We start from the raw sequence: 7,736 nt of genomic DNA, 5'->3' as shown, positions 1-7,736 counted from the left end.
CAGCACACAACCAGTAAGTGGTTTATTTGTTTTGCTTGTGGATATCAGTTTAGTTTCTTACAACTGAAGAAGTTGCTTAGGATCCTTAGATGCAGGATTCCCTCTGAGCCCTTATGCCTGCGGTTGAGCAATAAAAGGTTGAAACAAGAGTGGTATTTTCAGAATTATTTTATGTTTAATGAGGATTATTGCCAAGAAATGAAAGAGTGCACTTTTAGGAGGGAATGCTATTTAAAATGTATAAATAAGAATTAAAATAGTGTATATATTTAGGAAACAAATCTTTTTAAACAGTAAGTGCTTTACATGTTGAATTAAAAATAAATTAGCATAGAAACTATACCATCTTCACAGCACTAGCTGTTATCCAGCACAGTTTGATTTGTTTTATTTGTGATTGCTGTACTAATTATATTTGATTTTTTTATCTGTAATGTAACAATAGTGTATTATAACAGTATATAGTGTACTATACTACACTTCACTGTACAGTATTTGGAATTTTCTTTGATTGCTATATTAAACCTATGAGTTAAAACATCTACTTTGGCTTTATAAGGTGCAACTTTTATCTAGCCTTTCACACATTAGCCTGTTTAATTAACACTGATTTGGCTACAAAGTAATGAGTTGTAATTATATTAACTTCTGCATTCTACATATAAATTGTGTTGTACTTATATACACGAATGCTACTAGTTGAAAAACTGGTATGAATCTTAGAAAAGTAAGCTCTGTCATTTGTTTTGCTTTAGTTCTGTTGCTGTTTAACAGAAACTTTTTTGAAAGAAAAACGCTTTATGGAAAAGCTTTTTGACCTCATACATGTTCTGAATATTTCATGAAACAAAAATTTGAGAGATTTTTATAAAAAGCCAGGTTTTTAGATATTTGAGACCAAAATGTGAGATCTGGATATTTTTTCAAAGGTGGCACCAAGAAGGAGGTGTAGGAAAATGCTGACCAAATTATACATGACATTTAAGGCATCTCGCAATCTGTGGTTTGAAACGTTGGTCGAGATGTATTTCAAAGTAAAATTCTAATGCATGCATGTAGTATGCAAGTATGAATAGCATAATTTGGAAGAACTAAGCTTTTGAAGATTTGGCAATACTCAAAGGTGAACATATTGGCAACTACTTAAATTGTCTCTCTGCTTTTTCCACCAGCTACACATGGCACTTTGTGTCAAAAATTGGCTGTAATCATAACTTTTGAGCCTAAAAAGAAGGCATAAAACGCATCTACAAAACTGCGTTACTTCTTCCTGTAGTTATTGAAAGGCTTTAATTGAAAGTGTGCTAGCATTAAAGCATTCTTTAAAATGACGGGTTTAAATACATAGAGTTAATTTTGATTGCATGTCATATGATGAAGAATTGAAAATTATACTTTGGAAGATTGGTATTTCAAAGGCTTAAATGCTTAATGCTAAGCTAGAAATTTTCTCATCCTTAGTAATGTAGTGTTTATAATCTGAGTCAAACACAGTACTGAATGTGTGTAGCAACCAAATTGAGCACTTTCAAAGTATTTTTCATTTATCTTCTGCTATTAATTGTACAGACTTAATATCTCTCTATTTTTTTATTATTATTTTAGATTGGAGTTGTTTGGTTTGCTTTCTCTTTTTTAAGGTACATCCATAGTAAATCTGTTCTGACATCCTGGAAAACCCACCTTCCTTCCAGAACAAGGCCCCTAAATACCATCATTTTCTCCCTAGGATCAGGGTGTGGGTGAACCTTGGATGTTCATGAGCATGTAGAGCGAGTTGTGGAAGATGCTTTTGGTGTTATGAAGAGTCAATTCAGACACATATCTTGATGCAGAAGTTAATAGAAACTGTGTCGCTTTACTAGATGTGGAGTTTATTGAGGCTTTCATACATGTTGGCTTCTACTGATCTGTGATGTTTTCAATATTTACTTCTTGAAGAAAAATAGTAGTGTTTGGATCCACAGTGGACTTGATGGCTAAGCTGACCTTAGAGAAACCTGGTTGCCACAACTGATTTGAAATGGGGTATTCTGATCTGAATTCCTTAAACTGAGGTACACTGGGTGATTCTGAACATTGAATATGAATATCGTATGATATGAATACATATGAAAACATATGAATATCGTCAGAGGCATCCGGCTTCAGTGTAAGCATGACATCTGTTGCAGTAACTTGCAGACACTCTAAGAAGCTTCAGAAAATACTGTTATTCTTTGTTCTGTTAATGAAAGACATTGATTTGATGATTAAGAGATAGCTGCACAGACTTGGTTTTGGACTTTATCCACCTCTGGTTTTTTAAATGACTACCTAATTTTGTTTCCTGCTGGAAATAATACTTCTAGTGGCCTGTCTTGCTGGTAGCAAATCTAATTTCACTTCTAAAGTGATCCTGTAGATCTGGACTGGGTCTGTGCTGCTTGGAAACTTGCATTCAATAAGTGAAAAATTAAAAGAAACATGGCAGGTGGAAGGAAGTGACCAGAAATTAGAAGAAGGTTTAGAAGGTGCTGTGGTTCTTATTAGTCAATAGTCTGTGGAGCCTGGCTGCGTGGAATGCACAGTCATTTCTTGCAGACCTTTAACCCATAGTTCAAGCAGCTTCTTTCAGAATAAGAAAACTTGATTTTATAGGCTATTTTGTCAGCTCGGTATACAAGATTTTATTGAAAATTGCGCTTCTTCAGATTGTCACATTATTGTATAAATGTGAAGAGATACTTGCCAGACATTACCTCCTAATCCTGACCTCTCCCTTCTTTCCCGTATGCATTTGTGCAGACTCTGCAAACCCTAAAGAGGTCTCTTCTCATCTGCTAGCTTTCCTGTTTGCTTTTTGTCCGCCATTTGGACTTATATACCGAATAATTTTTACCATGGACATTTTCGTAAGCTTATTGTCCTCTGTTTATACTGCTGCTCTTAGAGACAGTAAGAGAGAGTCATAAATAATCCAATTTCACACAAATGAGACTCATAGAAATGAAAACCTTGTTTGACTTCCTCAGAGATCCATATGTATGGAGCAGAAAGGCATGAACGGAGATTCCTCAGGGAGCAGAAGACTTGTGGGCACATTTAGGAGAGAGTAGATACATAAGGATTTATCATTTATTCTAAGGATCACCTAGTAGTTCTGCAGGGCAACCGTGTTTCGTGTTGCTCCACCTCCAGGGTGATAAGTTTGAGAAGCTGCAGAGGCTCACTCTAAATCTGGGGAGTTCCCTGAGATCCACCTTTCTTTTCTCCTAGGAGTAAAAGCTGCCCAATACAAGGTTTTTCACCCAGTGAGAGAGAAGAGGTGAGACCTCACCAGTTTTTGCCTCATGATGGTTTGTGGCAGCAATAAGAAAGCCAAAACACACAGAAAAGACAAGGGTAGGATATGAAATAACTCGTAACTATTTGTATGTTCAAATCTGCTCAGTTATTGCTCAGTACATACCCAAGTTCTACACCTGAACATTGCACATACAAGAATACTACTTTTTCCCCCCACTATGTCCTTCTTAAAATAAGGTCCTTTTCAGCTTCTGAAGACAGAGGCTGGAAGGAGCAGCTATTTTTGCAGACAGCAGGAGGGATGCAGGAAAAAAGGCTCAGGAGTACCTGCTTCCTTATACTTTCAAAATAAGAAAATTCAAGGCATGGTACAATGGAAGAAACTAAATACCAGTATTTATTTCTTTGCTCTCTCTGTTTCTCCTCACCTTAACTTCTTCTTTACCCTTCCATATTCACTAAAATATTTTGTTTTCTTCCCTGCATTTGAAGTCAACCGAAATAGCCCATTCCCTTCTTAGCTGGGAAACTTCGAGCCATCTCAGGTCTCTAGTAAGCCGGCAGCCCAAATAACCCCAGTTATTTATTGTCTACTCTGAAAGTTGTCTATTTAGCATTTTGGATCTTTCCAACCCTAACCCTGGGGTTCTACATTTGATACTCTCACACACTCGCATCCTTGCACAAACTCAGAAAATACGTTTGCAATAACTAAGGAACTTTCATGGGCGCTCATTGCGGAGGTGGAGCCAGGATGGAGGTGTGCAGGCTTTTGCATCTCCAAGCCCTCTCTGCTCTCTCCTCTCCTCCTGCTGGAATTCTGCAGGGCACAGGAGCAACACCACCTTGGAAAAAGAGCTAAACCGCAGTTGTGCAAGCAGCGAGCGGCTCTGGGATCGCAGGTTGTGATACTGGCAGATTAGTTGCTGTGACTCCTGTTACGGTAATCAGTGTTAGGAGTGGGAGGGAGAGAGTCTTGTGGGTTCTTTTTATAGTCATTTTCATTTTGGGGGTAGACACTCAGGCCAGAGATTTCCATTTATCACCAGGACACTATCAAACAGACTGCTTGGTTGAATCTAGCTCAGGCTGCTCCTGGGACACGATCACTGCTGCCTGACTGCTGTTTACCCACCTGAACGTCGGGGTTGTCTCAGTCTGGCTCCAGCTGCTCCACAAAGCCCTTGCATTAGGGCTAATTGTTTGCTCCTGGGGTTGTGGAAATGTAAGGATTAAGGACTTCTCTTGTATTTGTAGCGATGACTTTCTAGGGCATAATTCCAGAACAGCGTGTGAAAATGTGTACTGCTAATATGCCATTACCAGGTGACTTCCAAACGGTACCCATGCTTGTGAAAGGAGTAAATCTATTTTTAAAAAACATTTGCATGGCTGACTAGAGCTACAACAATCATCCCTTCCTGATTTCCAAAATAAACAAGTTGCATTTGAGAAATTAGTGAAGCCTGTTAATTGAGATTAATATTATAATCTAATATTGCAGCAGCAGCATTATTATTTATTGGGAGAACTAACGGCGAGATCATAGGTCATGTCTGAGTGTTAATTTGGAAATGTTTTTTCCCCCTTTTGATTGATTCAAAGCTGTTCTACTTTTAGCCCCTGAAATAATCTGTTTGCCTATATAGTGCCTCATGTGAAACCACAGGTGAAGTGGTTGCCAGCCTGAAATTTGTCTCTTCAGAGCAGTGCTACCAGTGCAGCTGCCACTGTACTTGTGTAAGCAGCTGATGTGAGGCTGCAGACTTGGTTCCTAAGCGACGGTGTCCATCAGAGCTGTGCACTGACACCGGTTCCTCACGCTCCGTGCAGAGACACTGTGATCTCAGTGTGGACCCCAGTTTCTTCTCAGCTGAGGATTGCCAGAAGCAGGGATACAGAGCAGCTCATGGGATCTGAAATATAATCTCAGCCCTGAGAACTACAATTGTTCTAGAGTAACCAATTTGTTCTTTGTGTACGTGCCTGAGTGGATCCCAGTGTAGGTGTCTGGCAGGGCTATATCCCTGGAGCTGCTTTATTGATCTTTTTAGGAGAACTCGGAGACTGTGGTTGTTTTGTTCGGTCTAAGGCTTGATCCAAAGGCCACCTCTGAATTCTTTGAGCAGTCGTACAGCCTCCTTGAGAACTTGATAGAGGCTGCTTTGGGAATGTGCAAGAGGATATTTTTTGTGCACAGTTGTCACAGAGGTTAACGTACTAGTATAAATCCAGATATATTCATTTATATTGATACTTTTGTGATAAGGTAGCCTTTAGCCCTTACATTTCCACCCCCCCTACACTAGCCTGAATAAAGTAGACCTATCAATATAGGAAAGTGAAATTCATGAAATCACAAAGCACACACAATTCTTCTCTGTCACAGTTAACAGAACACAGGCTAATTGAGTTAAGCAGAAGTATCAGCACTTTTTCCCCTCTCTGAAAGGCTGTATGAATAGACTGAGTCAAAGTGTGCAGTGCTTGCTAACTCTTCAGGGTGAAGTGATTGACCAAATAAAACTTAGCATCTCAGGAAAATGTTGTAAGGAGCATTTAGAGAGAATTTCAGCAGAAGCAGATAATTTTCAAAAGCCATGAATAGAATATCGCCCTTCAGAAACTTTGATACCAATAAGTTTAAAAAAAGAAAAAGACCAAAAAGAAGGTTAAGTATGACTCTGAAGGCACACAGGAAGCTGAGATTGCTCTGAACTGCAGCTTCACTGAACTGACTGTGACATGACTCAAGTACGGACTTTCAGTACTGAGACATGGAGCAGATGCAGATAATAATGTGCTGTCCATATGGAGAACTATTTTAATTTAAGAGTATCTGGTGAGTATCCTTGTGCTCTTCACTGGGAACATCTCCAAACACAGGGAAGAAGCTCAGCCCCCACAGGGCTGATGCAAGCAGGATCACCTTGGGCAGTGCTGAATGAGTGATACCGTGACATTGAACCTAGGCAAGTCAAGTAGCTGGGCTGAAGACTGGATGGATGCATGTGGTTTTGATTGACATTTTGATGTTTCTGCCAGTGTAGAGCTCTGAAGCTTACAGTCACTAGAGGAACACGTGATAAGGCATTGAAGGCTACTAAAAGGAAAATATCTGGTAAAAAGCTGTAAGCTTGCCTGTGCTGCTTGATGTTGGTGATCATTATATGTTTCTTTTACTTTATAGGCCTTAGTTCTGTGAGACTGGCAGCAGTTGCTTTTGAGTTGGGAAACTGTTTGCTGTGGAAATAAGCCACTTGTTTTCCACAATTCAAAAACTAATTCCTGAGTTAATCTTGTAGGAATTTTGCTAGATTCAAAGGTTGAAGCTCTTGTAGCAAGAAGTCAGTTGCATGCCTTGTTGATTGATTGTGTTGAGAGTCATCTTCACAAATACTCTGGGTTCCTCCGTTGAAAGGTTTCCAAACATCTTACAGGGAGATCATTTAGGATAGACTGATTATTCTTAACTTCATGTCAGTGGTGTTAAGCCCTGTGCCTTCCAGGGAATATCCTTGTACTGGTTAGTTGTCCAGATAAATGTTAAACTGGCTGCCTGAATTCACAATGAGATTCTGATGAGCACATTAGCAAAGAATTACAAACTTCTGCACATGACATCAGAGTTTTTCCATCATTTCTGCTCTGTGACAATATGAAATGGGATCATGACTGGTGCTTTTTCATTCGTTAAAGGCTTTGCCAGGGAATAGATGGAACTCCCACAGAATTGGAGCAGTAACAAATGATTCTGGTAATACACATATGGACTTAACATATGGCCTAATAGTGTGGTACCTCTATGTCAGTGCAGCTGGGTGAAATTTTTTGAAGTATCAGCATTGCACAGAAGGGGACCTGTTTCCATGCAGGAACAGTTGCTCATCTGTTGTTGATCAGGGGCATAATGAATGCTTCATAGTTTTTTTTTTCCTTCCCCCACCTCCTTGCCGATCAGCAGGAAGCTTAGCAAGGAGGAATAAATAACAGGGCAAATTACAGGATCATTGCTGTCTCTTCCAGGGCACTTGGCCCATCAGGTCATCTGAGTAAGGGTGTGAGTGTCCTGTCTTTGGAATTGGGATGTTGACTGCTGCTGGCGCTTGGGGAACACCACAAAAACCAGGCAGGATCCAAATGACAATAGGTGGTTCTAGTGATGTTTGGTTCTTATCTTTTTAGGAGGCCCGATGAAGCAGTCCTAAGGCAATGGGGAAGTGGTAGAGTGCCACTGGAAGTCTGCCCCCTGTCACACGACATCCGTGAGCTCAGAGTGATGGTGACACTGTCCTCATCCTGCCACCCTGAACCTGCAGCACTGTCTTGAGGTCTAGGCTGGAACTGAGCTCTCTTTTGTCACAAGGGAGTCTTGAGAAGGACAAGCAAAGGTGGAAAGCAGGTCTCGCATGGTGGGACTCGCATTGCAGGCTGCTGAGTGTCCTACC

This window comes from Columba livia, chromosome 2 (genome assembly GCF_036013475.1).
Source record: "Columba livia isolate bColLiv1 breed racing homer chromosome 2, bColLiv1.pat.W.v2, whole genome shotgun sequence".
NCBI lineage: Eukaryota > Metazoa > Chordata > Aves > Columbiformes > Columbidae > Columba > Columba livia.
The sequence above is the reverse complement of the archived record's forward strand: the minus strand, read 5'-3'. Positions refer to the sequence as shown.